This window comes from Hemitrygon akajei, chromosome 5 (genome assembly GCF_048418815.1).
Source record: "Hemitrygon akajei chromosome 5, sHemAka1.3, whole genome shotgun sequence".
Classification (NCBI taxonomy): domain Eukaryota; kingdom Metazoa; phylum Chordata; class Chondrichthyes; order Myliobatiformes; family Dasyatidae; genus Hemitrygon; species Hemitrygon akajei.
This window is the reverse complement of record NC_133128.1, coordinates 163,303,137-163,318,487: the sequence shown is the minus strand read 5'-3', so window position 1 is coordinate 163,318,487 and position 15,351 is coordinate 163,303,137. Positions and strand designations below refer to the sequence as shown.

The following is a 15,351-nucleotide window of genomic DNA, read 5'->3' as shown; positions in this document are numbered from 1 at the left end:
ACAACGTGGGACACCTGCGGCCTAAAATCCGGTGCGGCTTGTACAAGTACAAAATTGATTTTCTTTCTAAAATTAGAGCCAGCGGCTTTTAATCAGGTGCGCTCTGTAGTGCGAAATCTACGGTAGTTAGCAAACACACAACATTGGAGAAAGCTCGATGCCTTTTTCATTGGATGTTGTGTGGATATTTATTTATATTTCACTTGGACTGTTCCTTAGCGCCGAACTGTTTCAGTACCGTGAGTAAATGAAGTGAAGCAAACAGGATAGATTACGCGACCATCAGCTCCAATGATTTAAATGCACGATATAAACTAAAACATATATGATGGGCCCTTTTCTTTATTTTGCTTGTTATAGTTTAAAATATTTTGTCAATACAATTTTAATCTAAGTTTATACTGGTGTGAACTAAATTATTGCTTCCTGGCGAATGGTAAATTTGTATGTGTGTATCAGTGTTCATACAAATAATAACCTTATTTTTTCCCTTAGATGACACATTCAAACTTGTATGGTTTGTGTTTACCTACATCATATCCATCCTAGGCCTGTGTAATTATAGAAATTGGCCTTTTCATTGTTATTCCCTATGCATTGCAGGGTTATGTTGCTGTTAGTTTGTATTCACAATAATAGCTAGTTCATTATGAGCCTTTGGTGAGAGGGTTTCATAGGAAAGAATGTATTTACAAATGTCAGACTTCAGAGCTTAATAATATTATAGGAGCTTGTTTGTATGGATGGGTGTTTGTAAGGTGGGCATTCTTATCCTGGGGTTAGTATGCATCCAATGTTCTTCTAAGTCATATACCACTCGAACAAGGACATTTAAGGCCTTTTCACTGCTCCAGTGAAAATCTTCAAACTCTTTGCTTGACAACATTACATGAGTACTTTCAAGACATGAGATATTACTCAAAAGCATTCCGTCAGCTTTTTAGTAACAACTATTGAAGGGCAACAGAAGCTAGTCTTGCTTATACACAAGTCTAAAGAATGAAAATATGATGTCAAGATGCTAATAGTAACAACTAAATAACAAAAATAATAAGCATACACACAATTTCTGGATATTGCTAAACGATAGAAGCAAGACAGTTGTTGTACATACAGATCTTATAACTGACAAGTGATAAAAGTGCTTTTCAAAAGGTCGCATTGATGGGAACTGTGTGAATTTATCTTTATAAAGATCATTGTATGACTGCTGGGCTATCTCTACTTGGAGTTAGTGCCACTGCCATGTGTAATGGTCAAAAAGATGGATATTCATTTATGAAATGACGGTTATCTGTTATGCCATTCATTAAGCTGATGGTACTCCAGCATTTAATGCTCTTGTTCTTCATGGGGTTGTATGAACAAAATATCTCAATTAACATTTAGATTTTCTGATGTTGTTTTATAATTGATTTAAATAAATCTACCTCTTTTCAGTACACCATGTCTACTAAATATATACACTGTACTTTAATATAAGATTATCAGTAATTAAATGTAGTGCTTTATCTCTCCAGTTAAATCCATAAGGTGCCATTGGCTATAGGTTTCCAATATCTAACCAAATATTTACAATAGGCAGTCATTATCTTAGACCATTTCATAAAGATTTGAATGCAAAGTGTTTGCTCAGCTGAAATAAGGATCAGGGTGAAAAGATGGCAGCTTTTGTCTGGCTTACAAAGCCATTAAACAGAAGAATAATCATCTAAATATATAGCATTATAAAGGCAACTCTTACTTAGTGTTGTGTATCTTTAGCAAGTGAAAAAGCGCATTTCTTGCAAATGCTGCATCCTACCATGAAACTAATTTGAAGTTAGGGAGGAATGGCACATGAAACAACACAATCTGTTTTCAGAATTATAAATGGACATCATTATTTCAAATCTGAATTCCACATCTTAGGCTGACAGAAACCAGGGATAATGCAGCAACATATATACCACAGTGGTAGTCGATGAAGTACCAGACACATTCGGAAAAAAACATCACTGCAGAGAGATTTTGAAACTTTCTCCTGTTTGCTGATCTCCTATAGATGTAACATGTGTATGGTCCTGTTTTTTTCATTTAAGACCTATCTCTCATCTTCCTTGGAATCACTTTGCAGGAGGGGCCAACTTCATCCTAGAAGGCTCAGGGCTTACCTAGACAAACACAGACAGTTTATGCAGCTATTGAAACAAATGAAGATTTTGCTTTAAGGTAGTTTGAAATATTGCCACTGTTCAATATACACAATAATTCCTCATTTAATATTGATTTGGTCAAATGTTTCATTATGATATCATCGAGGCCACAGGGATAAATATCCTCTTAATGTTATGATGTTCACTCTCATGTTAACTATATCTTCTTAACGGGGAGAAGATCCAACAATCTGAGATGCAAAAGGACTTGGGAGCCCTTGTGCAGAATACCCTGAAGCTTAACTTGCAGGTAGAGTTGGTGGTGAGGTCGGCAAGTGCAACGTCAGCATTCATTTCGAGAGGACTAGAATATGAGAGCAGGGATGTGATGCTGAGGCTTTATAAGGCACTGGTGAGGTCTCTCACTGAGTATTGTGAAGTTTTGGGCTCCTCATCTAAGAAAAGATTTACTGGCATTGGAGAGGGTCCAGAGGAGGTTCACAAGTATGATTCCAGGAATGAAAGGGTTATCATACGAGAAATGTTTGATAGCTCTGGGTCTGTACTCACTGGAATTTAGAAGGATGATGGGGGATCTCATTGAAACCGTTTGAATGTTGAAAGGCCTAGACAGAGTAAATGTGGAAAGAATGTTTCCCATGGTGGGGGAATCTAGGACAAGAGGGGCAGCATCAGGATGGAGGGGCATCCATTTCTTTAGCCAGAGGGTGGTGAATTGGTGGAATTTATTACCACATGCAGCTGTGGAAGCAATCATTGGGGGTATTTAAGGCAGAGTTTGATAGGATCTTGATTGGACACAGCATCAAAGGTTATGGGGAGAAGCTGAGGAGGGGTAAAAAGGATCAGCCATGATTGAATAGCAGAACAGACGATGGGCCAAAGGTCTTATGGTCTTATGGTTGTATGTTGTTTGCCAGTGACCCACAGCAAACCAAATAACACAGCTCTAGACATAAAGGCTTGAGTAGATGCTGCATCACAGCACAGTATGTCCAGTTTCTTCAGTGTTCAATATTTGTCTCTCTGCATTACCTTGGTGTTGTACAAAACAAGTGTTTAATATTTTATTGTAATCTTCAGTAGTTTTTAGAGCTTGTTATGGCAGGTTGAAATAGTTAAAGAGGTATTACAGATTGAATAACACCAAAGTGTTGAGTGAAACAGCTGGTTCTATCATTGAGGCAGATGGAAGATTTCCTGCTGATTTGAAGAAAGCTATTGAAGAAGGAAACTATTCAAAATTTTAACATCAATGTGACAGATCTTTGTTGGAAACATATGCTACAAAGAGGAAATGATGGTGGACTGAGGGAAGGAAGGTTAATTCTGTTTTTGATGGAAATTTAAGTCTTTTCTCAGAGGACAAGATTGAGAACATTATAATTACAAAATCCACTAATAAAATTTAGATTTCTGTAATCCTCCTTTCATCAAAATAACCTATAGACTAATTATTCTACTTAATATTTCTTAATCCCAGAATATTGTTGAATATTACATTCACATCTTTCATAATAAACAATTTTCCAAAGTATGATTGACTATTGTGCAAAAGAAACAACATGCTGATGCATAAAATTCCTGTGTTAATACGGGACGTGATGACATCCACTTACAAATTATTATTGGTTATCCCAAGTCAATGAAAACCAATTTGCTAAAGTTAAGTAAATCTACACTACAAGAATCCTTTAATTGAGGTAATGCTAGACTATATCCTGTTGCCTGGTATTTAAGTAGCAGAGATTTCTAAATTCTATCAACGGAGGAAATATCTTCCTCATCAAAATGAATAACTACATTGTACCAACATAATGCTTTGAAACAACCAATTCTTAAAGATTAATTTGACTCATGTTGCTTGAAACAATTTTCCAGCTACAAATTAACCTAAAAGATCTATTTTTCATTAATCCAAAAACATATTTTACAGCTGTAATGCCCTGGTTCACCTCTTTACTGTGGTGCTGTAGGTATTTCATTTAGCAGCTCTGTAAGAGCAGTTCGTTCTGCTTTCAGCCTGTTTGGGTTATTGTTGAAAGAAGGGGATGGCATAGAGTGTGTGCAATCCAGTTAGGGGGAGGTTTTTTCCTGGTGAGGGACACCAAGGTTGGTTTGCGTTTTTGTTTTGGTTCGGCAGGAGCTGGAGAGAGAAGATGTTGGGGAGAACCGGTCGTAGGATATGACCCAGTGAGAGATACATTTGTTCGAGATGGATTGCGAGAGACGTTCAGAAGTAGGTGTGCGCTTTCACGCAGACCGAGGTCCCACCGTGTGAGCGACAGAGAAGTTCAAGATGAGCTCCAGCTTGTGCGCATATCACTTTTTAATTAAAATGTGCCATTTTCCTTTACTAACCCTTTAATTAAGATTCATAAATATAATTCCTTTAATCATATGTAGTGTACTGTCTGTTATTTCATGGCACTAGTTTGCAACAGGGTAGCAAATTACACAGCATCCGCACAAACCGGGATTTGGTGTGGGAGAGCTGCCTCAATCTCACGAGTTTAGCAGGACTGGAGAGTGGCTTTCCTAGTCTTATGCAGCCAAAGAAATCGGAGGTTTCACAGCTTTTGTGGCAACTAGCTGAACAATTAAAACAGTGGCATCATTTTTGGTTAGATTTTCAGTGTTTTTTTCCCTCTAATGTCTTTTTTAGCCAAGTGCCAATTTTTTGATTTGATGCATTTCTGTGAAACACTGTTTTTTGCCCCCAGTTCTAATAGACTATTTAATATATTTATTGTAGACTTAAGTCTCTTAATTCCAAGGAACACGCACTTGGGTACAGCAGGGACTCACAGTCAAAATTTATTATACTTCATGCTCTTGTCTAGTTCATAAACATCTTGGATTGCAAAGATACTCCGTTTATCTCCCTGCTGCAGCTTGTTTTTCTCCACCCTATTCTCCTGCCTTTCACACCCCCCCCCATTCTCACCTCAAACAACAGATGTGAGGATTTCACAGATTTCTTTTACACTAGTATAGAGATCGTGAGTCAACTACCTCTGTTACTTCAAAGACATCCCTTGCCCTAGATACAGCTCCAACATCTTTGTCTCTTTCCTCCTGCCTTATTTAACCCCATCTTCTCCCTGAAACCTCTGTTCTGCAACACAGATCAGCTTCCCACTAAACAGCTGACAATATACTATCCATTCCTGGCTCCAGTATTAACTGATTGAACAACTCTTTCTCGTGACGTACCAGACAGACAGACAGACTTTATTGATCCCGAGGGAAATCGGATTTCGTTACAGTCGCACCAGCCAAGAGTAGTGTAGAAATATAGCAATATAAAACCATAAATAATTAAATAATAATAAGTAAATTATTCCAAGTGGAAATAAGCCCAGGACCAGCCTATTGGCTCAGGGTGTCTGACACTCCGAGGGAGGAGTTGTAAAGTTTGATGGCCACAGGCAGGAATGACTTCCTATGACGCTCAGTGTTGCATCTCGGTGGAATGAGTCTCTGGCTGAATGTACTCCTGTGCCTAACCAGTACATTATGGAGTGGATGGGAGACATTGTCCAAGATAGCATGCAACTTGAACAGCATCCTCTTTTCAGACACCACTGTCAACACTTCTCCAACACCTGGCTGCATCTCTAAAGTTCACAGAATCCAAATTCTCTGGTTCCTTGTGGAGTAACCATCTCCCGCAACCTTACTCCACCTCCCTCGTTGTGATTCAGCTTAGTTTTGTCTTTTTCTCCGGATCCTTTAATATAATGCTTCCCAATCCTTTTTCTTTTTTTCTCGGAATACTTTATAGGAGATCCACCATTTGGGTTTTTGCTTCTGTTACAATAATGAGCAACATTAATGACCCTCTCATCCTATATGAATTTGACAAGCAAGAATCTTCCCACCTTGTCCTTATTAGTTTCTCTGCAGCTTCTAGATGGTTACTTTACACATCTTCCGATCACTTTGATCTAACTGTGTGGTCATTTATCTAGTTCAATTTTTTTTCTCTTTTTTAATTGCAGCCAGAGACCCAAGTGCAATATCTTCTTTCTTCTTACCTACAATGTTGATTCTGGTGTTGGCCTGGCTTCGACTCCTGGGGCCATGCTTCTTCCCATCTACTGTATGTGTTGCCCCTTGGTTCATATCACCTGAAAACAACAGTTTTTGAATCAGAATTAGAATCAAAACAGGAGCTAAAATCAAAACAGAAAATGCTGGTAGCATTCAGCAGATCTGGCAGCATCTGATAGGAGCAGCTGTGGTGATCGAAGACTTCAGAAAGGAATGTTAACTCTTGTTTCTCCTTCCACAGATGATGCCTGACCTCCCAAGTGTTTCCAGCATTTCCTGTTACTATTTCAACTGGAAACACATCAGTTTCCCCAGATACATGGGTCGCATTCACATCACCATCTGGTCTACTGACCTTTTCACTATCTCTAAATTGTCAAGTTCCTTGTGCATCACACAGAGCTGCTCAAGTAAAATTTTTCTCCAATGAAATATTGATGTAAGTGAAACCATTGTTCAGAGTTCCCATAACAAGTTGCCTTCCCTGGCCTCAAAATCCCACTTTCTACCTGCAGTCATCTGAAACTGAACCAGCAACAGACATAAATTGCTGGAGAAACTCAGCATCTATCAAGGGAAATAAGCAATTTGGGCCTGACTTGCTGAGTTCCTCCAGCATTTTGTGTGTGTTGCTCAAGATTTGCAGAATCTCTTGTGTCTCTGAAACTGAACTAAATGGGGTCAATATACATCAAGAATGTTGGCTGATGGAATCCAGCTGACTTTGAATTAAAGCACACAGCTTTGAGTTGCAGAGTCAGATTTACTTGCCTGACACTCCACTGCCCCCATCACTCCATCCCACCAATCTGGAATCATATCCTGTAATCTGCCCTCACCTGAGTTTAACACGTATGGATAAAAATAAATCTAATCTCTGGCAAGTTTCAACTTGGCCTCCAGCAATGTTGTCCTCTGACAGCAGGGTTTCTGGCCACAATATTTTGTTGAAATGCCTCTAACAGCTGGCAGAGTTGTGAGTGGGTCCCTGAGGACTAGAAAAGAGGCTGTTATTTTTATGTCTTTGCCTGGTTATAACATTAATGGTAGTGTAGTGGGTTAGCGTGACACTGTTACAGCTCGGGGGTGTCGGAGTTCCAAGTTTAATTCTGTAAGGGGCCTCCGTTCATCCTCCCCATGGAATGTTGTGGGTTTCCTCCTGTTGTTAAGTGAACAAAGTCACCAGAGAGACACTGAAGCTAGGGCATATAGAAGTGTTTTATTCAACAAAAATGAACATCACGTAGAGTCACTCTGGTAAGAAGAGGCCTCTCGACCCAATATTACATGACATTTTTATCTGCTAAAGATCAAAGACAACAGCAGGCCAATTCTATAGCCACAATGTATCTATAATGCTCCCTTTTGAATTACTTATAGCTTTCACACACCTCCTTCTTTGCACCCACATTCCAGTCACCCAAAATGAATGTTAATCTCCACTGACTCTAGGCCACTTTCATGCATATAGAGTTGAAACTTTATAAAGTGCTGGTGAGGCCTCACTTGGAGTACTGTAAGCAGTTTGGGGCCCTTATCTTAAAAAGGATGTGCTGAAACTGGAGAAGGTTCCTGAAAATTATTCCAGAATTGAATGGTTTGTCATATGAACAGTGTTGGATGGCTCTAGGCCTGTATTCACTAGAACTCAGAAGAATGAGGGATGACCTCATTTAAACCTATCGAGTGGTGCAAGGCCTTGATTGAGTGGATGTGGAGAGGATGTTTCGTATGGTGGGAGAGTCTAAGACCAGAAGACACAACCTTAGAACAGAGGTGTGTTCTTTTTGAATGGAGATGAGGAGGAATTTCTTTAGCCAGAGGGTGGTGAATCTGTGGAATTCTTTGTCACAGGCAGCGGTGGATGCCAAGTCTTTCTGTACATATTTGGCAGAAATTGATAGATTCTTGATTAGAAGGGATACAGGGAGAAGGCAGAACACTGGGGCTGAGTGGAAAATTGGATCAGCCGTGATAAAATGGTGGAGCAGACTTGATGGGCCAAATGGCCTAATTGTACTTCTATATCTTATAGTCTTATATGCAGGCATCTAAGGTCTAATTGTTCTGAGCTGTATTTAAATTCAAACTGCACTCCATATTCAAATCTGAAGATTGGTTACTGGTAAAATTAATATGTGCTATATATTCGGACTTCAGTATATGCCCTAATATCTCCCACAGTCAAAGACGTACCAGATAGGTTAAGTGGTCATTACAAATTGCCCTGTGGTTAGGTTAAGGTTAAATTGAGGTTCTGTGGTTGCTGGAATGGCATGGCTCGACAAACCAGAAGCATCTATTCCACACTCTATCTCTAAATAAAAATGTTAAGCTGAAGGATGTGTAATACCTGTTAGAATTGAAGTAAACATTTTAAAATTTAAACATGAAAAATTAAAAGTTAAGGATAGCTCAAAAAACTGAAAATACTTAGGTAACTAATAACATCAAAGTAAAACAAAATAATTTTAAAGTGTAACTTGCTTTCCTTAAACACAAGAGATTCTGCAGAGGCTGGAAATCCAGAGTAAGGCACACAAAATGGTGGAGGAACTGTGCAGATCAGGCAGCATTTATGGAGGGGGGGGGAATAAGCAGTTGATGTTTCGAGCCAAAACATTTCATCGGGACTAAAAAGGAAAGGTGAAGAAGCCAGATTAAAAGATAATGGTAGGGGAAGGAGTACAAGCTGGCAGGTGATAGGTGAAGCCACATGAGGGAGAAGGTGGGTGGATGGGAAAGTGGGAATGAAGTGAGAATCTGGGAGATGATAGGTGGAATACTTACCTCCTCTTTTGCCTTCTGATCCTTTGAGCTACAATCTCCATTAAAACTGGTCTTGCCCAGAACTCTCTACCTTGTCTGCCCAGGTATAGGATCTGAGAGACCATTCAGCAGCAGAACCATGCTGGAAATGCAGGAAGACTGGACTCCATGAAGAGAATGTCCATGGGATGAACTGACAAATCAAATGCTCCGATACCCCCCAGAACATCAAAGGGTTCCATGTTTGAAAGCACATGTGTGGAAATTTGGTACTTACTGGTGGAAAACCAGCGGTTCCGACCAGAACTGCCAACATTTTTTCCACAATATCTTACCACTGGAATTTTGATAGAAAGGATACTTAATAAAATCAGAAAATTAAATCGAATGGAAATTAATCAAAGCTTTGGGTAAAATTAATGAAAAATGTGCAGGTTGAGACTTGCAGCACACAGTATACTTGGGTTATTATCATTCAAAGTATTGCTCATCTCAAGCAGTAATTTTTAAAATGATCCTGCAGAAGTGACATTTTAATAACATATTTAAGTTTCAGGATATTTATAGAAAACTAAACACTGAGCACATTAAGAACTATAGCTTGGAAATTATAATTGGTGAATTAGAAAATAAATACACCCAACACATTTGCATGGCAGAATCAAATATTTTAGTGAAGGAATGAGCACTTTATTTTAAATGGGTCAATGCCTCTAATAAAGATTGGACAGAGCAACTGCTCAGCTGTTTATTAATGTGTCATAATGTACTCAACCACTGAGAGAAAGCTAAACAATGTTTTGAAATATTAGCACTACATGCACTGAGTAAATTACAACACTGAATAAGCTTGAAGCAGTGGTAAACCTGGGGACCATAACCCAAAAGTGCTACAGGTTAAGCAGCATTTTTGGAAGGAGAAACAGAATTAACATCTCTAGTTAAAGATCCTTCGTCAGAGTTTGGAAAGTGTACAAACAAATTACTTTTAATTTGTGAGAGGGTGGGAGGAGGTTCATACGCCAAAGGTAGCAGGTGACGGAATCCTGTCCTGCTCTTCCCTGCTCGATCTGCAAATTAAATCTAATGTGCCAGTTCTAATGAAGGATCTCAAACCTGAAATATTATTTTCTGTCTGTCAACAGATGTTGTTTCCACATATGGGAGTTTAAAGCATATTGTGTTCTTATTCCAGATTTCCAGCATTCACAGATTCTAATTGTCAATAACTCTCCAAGGAAAATTGATAGGACATTAAACAGAAGAGAACAGTTCCAAATGATTGAGAAGCTTCAACACAACTGAGTTTGCTTCTGAAATGTGACATAAAAGTGTTGGAGAATGAAGCTTCATTAATCGGGAATGTTTATGAAAGGCAGCAAAATATTCCTGTTGCTATTTGTTTTGTTTGAAAAGGCAGGGTATTTGATTATTTTAGTTATTTCTATGTTTCCAACATTGACTCCCTGTTTTCCATTCTCATATACTTTCTTGACTCTGCTCTTTCTTCTTGAGATATCTCAGGTGAGAACATTTCAAATAACCATAATTTTCATAATTTATTAACCAGAGCTATGTACGGTGCCTATAACAGGTATTCACCCCCTCCCTTTGGAACTTTTCATGTTTTATTATTTTACAACATTCAATCACAGTGGATTTAATTCGGTTTTTTGACACTGACCAACAGAAAAAGACTCTTTCATGTCAAAGTGAAAACAGATCTCTACAAAGTGATCTAAATTAATTATAAATATAAAGCACAAAATAATTGATTGCATACATATTCACACTACTGTAATATGACACACCAAATCATCACTGGTGCAGCCAATTAGTTTTAGAAATCATATGATTAGTTAACTGGAGACCTGTTTTTGAAGACCTGTGTGCAGTCAAGGTGTTTCAATTGTTTATAGTAAAAATACACCTGTACTTGGAAGGTCCAGTTGCTAGTGAGTCAGTATCGTGGCAAAAACTACACCATGAAGCCAAAAGAACACTCCTTCCAAGGGACTCCGCAAAAAAGGTTATTGAATATCACAAGTCAGGAGATGGATACAAGATAATTTTAAAGTAACTGAATATCCTTTCGAGTACAGTTAAGTCAATCATCAAAAAATAGGAAGAATATGGCACAGCTGTAAATCTGCCTAGAGCAGGCCATCCTCAAAAACTGAGTGACTGTGCAAGAAGGGGATTAGTGAGGGAGGCCACCAGGAGATGTATGATAACTCTGGAGGAGTTACAAGCTTCAGAGTCTGGGTTGGGAGAGACTGCGTGTACAACAACTGTTGCCCAGGTGTTTCACCAATCACAGCTTTATGGGAGAGTGGCAAAGAGAAAGCCACTGTTGAAAAACAACTCACATGAAATCTCAGCTAGAATTTGCCAGAAGGCATGTGGAATACTTTGAAATTATCTGGAAGAAGGTTCTATGGTCTGAGGAAACCAAAATTGAGCATTTTGGCCATTAGACAAAACGCAATGTTTGGCGTAAACCAAACACTGTACATCATCAAAAACACATTATCCTACTGTGAAGCATGGTAGTGGCTGCATGATACTGTGGGGATGCTTTACTGCAGCAGGCCCTGAAAGGTTTGTGAAGGTAGAGGGTAAAATGAGTGCAGTAAAATTCAGGGAAATCCTGGAGGAAAATCTGATGCAGACCGCAAAAGAACTCGGGAGAAGACTTGGGAGAAGATTTGTTTTCCAGCAAGACAAGGCATAAAGCAAATGCTACACAGGAATGGCTTAAAAACAACAAAGTTAATGTCTTGGAGTGAGCAAGTCAGAGTCCAGACCTCAATCCAGTTGAGAAATCGTGGCCGGACTTGAAAAGGTCTATCACTCATGATCCCCATGCAATCTGACAGAGCTTGAGCAGTTTAGTAAAGAAGAATGGGGAAAAATTGCAGTATCCAGAAGTGCAAAGCTGATAGAGACATATCCACTCAGACTCAAAGCTGCATAGTTGCCCAAGGTGCATCTACTAAGTACTGAATTGAAGGGGGTGAATACTTATGCAATCAATTATTTTGTATTTTACATTTGTAAATAATTTAGATTACTTTGTAGAGATCTGTTTTCACTTTGCCATGAAAGAGCCTTTTTCTGTTGATCAGTGTCAAAAAAGCCCAATTAAATCCACTGCGAGTGAATGTCGTTAAACAATAAGACATGAAAACTTCCAGTTGGGGGGGGTGGAGTGATTACTTTTTATAGGCACCATATCTCTCTATTGGATGAGGAGCCGTCAATGCTGGATTAATTAAAGAGGATGTTTATCTAAAAAGAACATTTGATTACATAAGCAAAATAATTTTGTGTGGATATATGCTACTGAGAAAAACTTGGCACGGTTACTCCCACATGTACTGTTTTTTATTCTGCACTTACAAAATTCAGATCCATTGGGATCAATTGCACATTTAACAGAAGCAACAAAGAATGGATTGTAGCTACTCAGTCAGGAATGAACTTTTGAGAAAAAAGAGACGTCATGTTCATTGTGTGCCTTTACACCATGACTTCAGATTCACCCAGAATACTTCGAAAACATAGAAAACCTACTGCACAATACAGGCCCTTCGGCCCAAAAAGTTGTACCGAACATGTCCCTACCTTAGAAAAGACTAGGCTTACCCGTAGCCCTCTATTTTACTAAGCTCCATGTACCTATCCAAAAGTCTCTTAAAAGACCCTATCGTATCCGCCTCCACCACCGTTGCTGGCAGCCCATTCCACACATTTACCACTCTCTGAGTAAAAAACTTACCTCTGACATCTCCTGTATACCTACTCCCCAGCACCTTAAAACTGTGCCCTCTTGTGGCAACATTTCAGCCCTGGGAAAAAGCCTCTGACTATCCACACAATTAATGCCTCTCATCATCTTATACACCTCTGTCAGGTCACCTCTCATCCTTCGTTGCTCCAAGGAGAAAAGGCCAAGTTCACTCAACCTACTCTCATAAGGCATGCTGCCCAATCCAGGAAACATGCTTGTAAATCTCCTCTGCACCCTTTCTGTGGCTTCCACATCCTTCTGTAGTGAGGCAACCAGCAATGAGCACAGTACTCCAAGTGGGGTCTGAGCGGGCTCCTATATAGCTGCAACATTACCTCTCGGCTCCTAAATTCAATTCCACAATTGATGAAGGCCAATACACCGTATGCCTATCTGACAGACGAGCGGCTAAGAGGAAGAGTAACCACAGTAAAACATTCAGAATTATAATTGTGAGATCCTTCAAAGCAATTTGCCGTTGCTGGCAGAGGTCCAGATCTCCATGAAATAACTGTACTGAATCACTGGTACACAAGGTCTACAGTTCCCAGGTATTGCCCTTATGATATTCAATTGGATAACACTTCACAATAGCTGATAATAAATCCCTCTTATTTCTTGGCTAGTGAACACAAATTGGTCTGGGGAGGTTTGAAAATGCAAATAATTGAAGATGCTATGACTTTACTAGCAAAACAAAACAAATCCACTGAAAGATCTAATACAATATTCTAAGGGCGGAAATACTGCATTTGTGAATTTAAATGGAATCTGTAGAATAATTAAGAGCACATAAAATATTAATTCTATGTAATGCAATGCAAGAAGGCAAAAATTTAAAAGTAACTCAGCCTGGGTAACAACAAATTGCTCAGCCATTCTGCAGTGCAAACTTTGTTAATGGCTTATAAAGAGTGGATTTCACCAGCTATTTCTTTGGAGAAATGGAACATGACAGAGAATTTATTAAAACCTCATCACGTTGACTCTCTTGTGAGCTTGGGGAAAGTATTGGTGCAAAATACCCACCGCATTTGAGTCTGCTTTTGGCATGTTTGGATTGCTTCTGCTTCTTGTCCGAAACCATGTAAATAGTTGTTTCCTTCATGTTGAAGGAATCTCCTGTCAACCCAAAGATGAGCCATCACTGAATTTTTCTTGGCAATATTAACAGGTGGCAATCTCACTAGGACCTCAGTTCAAAACCTCAATTTGGATAAAATGTCAAAGGCAAAAATAAGTCCTTTAATGGGCAAATAACTTGTAATACTTGCTTCAGTATGGTGCTTTAGAATAAGAAATAAAATGTGTTAGTTTGTTTGCTGATCTAGCTTTCTGTAGGCAATGACAGATAACTGAATGTTATATTAGCTACACTGGAATGTGATGAATTTAAGCACCAGCACCTGCCCAGTATTTAAGAACATTTATGTTTGGTACCACTATGTTAAGGATCATAGAAGCAGAGAGAGTGTATGACACTGGAGAAGGCCAGTTAGCTCATTTTAACTGTACCCATCAAAAAAGAGTTGCCTGGCCAATTGCTACATTGCAAGATTAGTTTCTTACCTCTACCTATTACATACAGTTCATGCCTCCACCATCCCATTAGCAGTGAGTCACGGATCCCCCAACCTTCAGGGTAAAAAATGTTCTCTTCTCCTCCCCGCTAATCCTCCTGCCAACTTCTCTCGGTGTATTGTCCCTCGCCTTTCTTACTTATTATAAAGCACTCATAATTTAAAATATCTCATCTATCTCTTATCTGCCTCTGTCTCAAAGAGAGCAGCCCAAGTTTATGCCACCTTTCTTAAAGTTGATCTTTCTTAGTGCTGGGAACATGTTCTCCATCCTTTCTCCAGCATTATCACTGCTTTCTTGAAAAGGGGTGATCAGAACTCTAATGAAGTACTCCAGCTACATCTCACCAGTGTTCTGTACAAATCAAGCCCATCCACCTTGCTCTGTGAACTCCACGTGTGGCCATTGCAAAACGTCTATGATTTTTCTTTAACTTCAACTAGATTTTCTTTAACTAGATTTTTCTACCTCTTGTAGATCTGTAGATATATATTCCAAGATTCCATTGTACCTCCAAAATGCTCAATATCCTCCCATTAACTGTGTTTTCCCTTGAAGCAACTCCTCAAACGCATAGCATGCATTCCTTTGGATTAAGTTCCATTTGTCATATTTCTTGAGGCAACTGTGATCTGTTTCCTGGTAGATCCATTTTCCCACCTTCGTTACATTTCATCTGCTTTTATCTTTATGACCAGTCTACCATCTGGGTGGAGGAGCCAGTGCAAACCTGGAGCATAAAATATCTCAGATATCTTAAATTATGTCTGCATGGCATTAATTTTGGGAGGAACTGCGCTGGATTTCATCTTAAGTATGTGATTAGCAACAGTAAAATATCCTCATCAGTACTATTTAAGAACAGAAGGAAGAGGCCTAGGCGTCAATTGTGATAGCATATATAAATGCTCAATACAATACTGTTTAGACATATAAACCTTATCTAACAGTGGTAACATATTTGTTTTTGCTTGTGTAATGAAACAGATTTTTAAA

The 15,351-nt window shown here is 39.0% G+C and overlaps 1 protein-coding gene across 1 annotated transcript in view; it reads left to right on the top strand.

Annotated features, from left to right (window-relative positions):
• The window catches only part of znf804a (zinc finger protein 804A), a 272,515-nt gene that overhangs the window by 161,279 nt on the left and 95,885 nt on the right, over window positions 1-15,351 (top strand). The gene's annotated exons all lie outside the window — the stretch shown is intronic.